This window comes from Loa loa (genome assembly GCF_000183805.2).
Source record: "Loa loa unplaced genomic scaffold supercont3.463, whole genome shotgun sequence".
NCBI classification, from domain to species: domain Eukaryota; kingdom Metazoa; phylum Nematoda; class Chromadorea; order Rhabditida; family Onchocercidae; genus Loa; species Loa loa.
This window is the reverse complement of record NW_018108643.1, coordinates 13683-17414: the sequence shown is the minus strand read 5'-3', so window position 1 is coordinate 17414 and position 3732 is coordinate 13683.

The window sequence follows — 3732 nt, the reverse complement described above, 5'->3', positions numbered from 1 at the left end:
TTATCAGGATGCTAATCTTATTTTATTGTATATGTCGGGATACAGTCTTATTTTCCATTTATGATGAAGATTTTCAAATTTATTATTTCCATTATTTCATTTCTATAGAGTTTATCAGCAGCCGTTTCATCAATAAATAGATCGTATCGGATGTGATACAAGGTACCGTAGAATTCAAGGAAATGTTACTGTGCCAAGTACAGTTATGTTATATTTGAAAGCATAATTGTAAAAACGTATCTTAAATGATTTCAATCAGCAAACTGTTGATTGATAATTAAAAAGCTTGTCATTGATAAAAAGAGCTATGACTGATGATGATGATAGTGGCAAAATACAGACAAAACATCTATCTTATCGGCCTACAGTGATCATTAATCATTGCCTCAAATAGGCTAATCATTTATCCTATCAATTGATATGAGCTATTATTTTTCATCAAAGTGAAGAAATCCATTAAATATTTTGATTACATTTGTATCAAAAAATGGATTTGGGATCAGAGAATCAACAGATTTTTTGTCTTAATTAAGTAAAATAAACAGAAATCCTATCAACTGATAATGAGCCATTATCAGGGACTAATCAGTCCTGAGACTTAATGTAACAAAAAACCAAAAAAAAAAGTTAACAAAAAAAGAAAAAACAATTGAAGGAGAAAAAAAAGGTAAATAATACTTCTTCTGTGATCTATCATTATTCATCGGATGTTTCGAAACTTTCATAATTAAGGATATTTTAATGAAATAAAGCAAAAAACTCTGTAAGATTTTCATATCCGATAGTATCTATCGTCTAAAATTTTGAATTTCTAATCAATAATCAGTACTGAAGCTTAACTTATATTGTTATCATTAGATAAAGTTACGAATATTAATTATTTTGTCACTTTTAGCAAAAATAATTATGCAAAAATTGCATAAAATTAATGAGTATATTACGCTAACTGTTATAAGACATTGAAATACGTTCACTTCAATAAAATCACACTACCTACTACCTAAATTAAGAAGAGTTAATGCATAAAAGAGAGTAATGAGAATGGAATAATCATCACCTCATCAAGGTTATCCAAGAAAAATAAAGTAATTATTATAGAAGAGGAAGGAATTAAATATCTGTTGACATTATATTTAAGAAAGGAATTAAAAGCTTTGTTGACAACGGATCAGGAAATAGCTCAAAAGTTAGCTACTTGAACTGATATAAGTTTGCCATAGTATAATGTTCGAGAAAAAAAAAATGTAATTTGAGAACCGCATTTTTTTTTTTTTTTTTTTTGAACAAAGTAAATTCAGAAATATATTTCAACAAAAGCAATATGCAAACAAATTTAGGAATATAGCGGATGCAAAGCTAACAGAAGATTTCGAAAAAATTGCAAAAGAGCTAGAAAAATGGCTGACAAATATTGCTGACATGAAATTTTTTTTTTCCTATAAAAATTAAACTTTCTTTGTTCATTTATTCATTTCATCATAAGTTTATCATTTTTTCTTTTTTTTCTGTAACACATTTTCTTTTTACCTTTTCAGAGCAATAAAATGTTTCACATCAGATCTTTTAATGTTGAAATATTCCGGTGGAAAAATTTTTGCATAAAATGAAAATGGATCCTTCATCTATCCGTTTTATCTCATCATATTTATTTTCATGCAAAGAATTTCGGCAAACAATCCCGAAATATATAGTTTGCTGCATTCTGGATCATATTTCAGGAAAGGAGAGGAAAAAAGAAAACGTTTTGGAAAACTATGAAAAAAAAAGGAAAACAAAATTTATTTCATGAAGTTTTTTTTTTCTAGAATATTAAAAATTTCTTTGCTTTCTTATTCATTATCATCTGATGGTTATAGTATGAATATAGCTTGAATGTTATGTTTAAAAAAAAAAAGCATAAATATTTTATAATTCTAAATATTCATAGCATAAATAGCTATCAATTTTACTAAGTAATTAGCGATTAATGTCACCAAGTATTAGCAGTATTAGGATTGAAAATAAGCCATACTGGAAATTTGCATAAATCAAATTAATTGCTATATTTCGATATGCTTTTAGATGGAATTATATTTTTGATGATGGGAAAATGAAAGTTTTGGATAAATTCTAAGAATTGAAATCGTGAGTAAAATTTAGTTTTCCAAACAATTTTTCTTTACCAACAAATAATTGACGAATGAGCTCGGGGAAAAAAAAGAAAGTGTTTGAAAAGAGCACTTGGGAATTACCACATAATACATTTAAGAAGAATTGAAATATTCGGATTTGATAATAATATTTCAATTCTCATTTTGATCATGTTTGTTACCATTTTGACCTTGTTAAATGCCATAAATTAAGTTAAACCAGTAATCTTTCTTCATTCATTTATTTATTTTCATTTATCCATTTCAAGTAATCTCGAAGTTAAAATTATTCTCCAAAATTCATTTATAAATGAATATGAAAGAAGTTAACCAAAATAAATTATATAATTTAATTAAAATCTATTTACAAATTGCAAATCATTATTAAAATAAAAAGCATCTAAATGATGCTATCATATTTTAATGTAAAATTTATTTTAAACTTTTTCCTTGTAATTTCTCAATAAAATTTTATGCAACTATGGTTATCATAATGTTCGCCATTAGACAACTACAAATATCAATTATTTTGATTTTGGATTTCTGAATTCAGGATATATTATATGGTAAAAGAAAAAAATTCTATTCACTATTAATTTTTGCTAATTGAACATACAGTTCTTATATACCCGGTAATAAATAAATTTGTTTAATTACTTTTATAATTCAAATTTTTAGCTGCACATCGAAACAATAATTGTCACTAAAAATAATTAATTGGAGACACTTTTTTTTTTCTTATATGAAAACGAAAAAACAAAAAAAAAGGAAAGAATGCTGATATACGAATATCAATTCGATATTTCAATGCGAAAAATACTAATTATACATTTTTACAATTGACAACTCATTTTGCTTTTTTTTTGCATCTAAAATTTACATTCAAATTATTTATTCATTTGTTTTAGTCATAGCTTGTTTATTCAATTTACTAAGTGCATGAATTCATTTATTTTCAAATTATATCATGTCCTATTTCCAATATTAATTTAAGTTTGTCGAAGATAACTAAAATAACATAGATCGACCTGTGTTAATTTTGTTACAAATATTTGTCACATTTTAAAAGCTTTACAATGATGTATTGACAATGGTAACAACAACAAAAAGTCTAATTTATTCAACTTCCTTGTTTCGAAACTTTTTTTCGTTGTCATTTAGTATTGACGCAATAATGGTCTTTTTGAAATTGAAAATATTTAATAAAACAAAGCATATTATTATCATTAAAAGGTCGGAAATGTTTGAAATATTTTTAAACTAATAATTTTAAATGAATAATAATTATGCAAATAACCTAATAATAAATTCAAACTCAAGCAGTATTTGTGTAATCAACTTGATAATCAATTCAAACTTGAATGATAATTATGCGATCATCTTTATAATAAATTCGAAGTTAAGCGATCAAAAAAACAAAATACTGGTTGAGAGCTTTTTACAGTCTTCATTAATTTATTACTTTTGTTTAAAAAACATTAAACCGAAAGAAAATAATAATAGTCTTTAAAAAATGAAAAACAATAATAATAATACATATAATAATAATAATAATAATAATAATAATAATAATAATAATAATAATAATAATAATAATAATAAT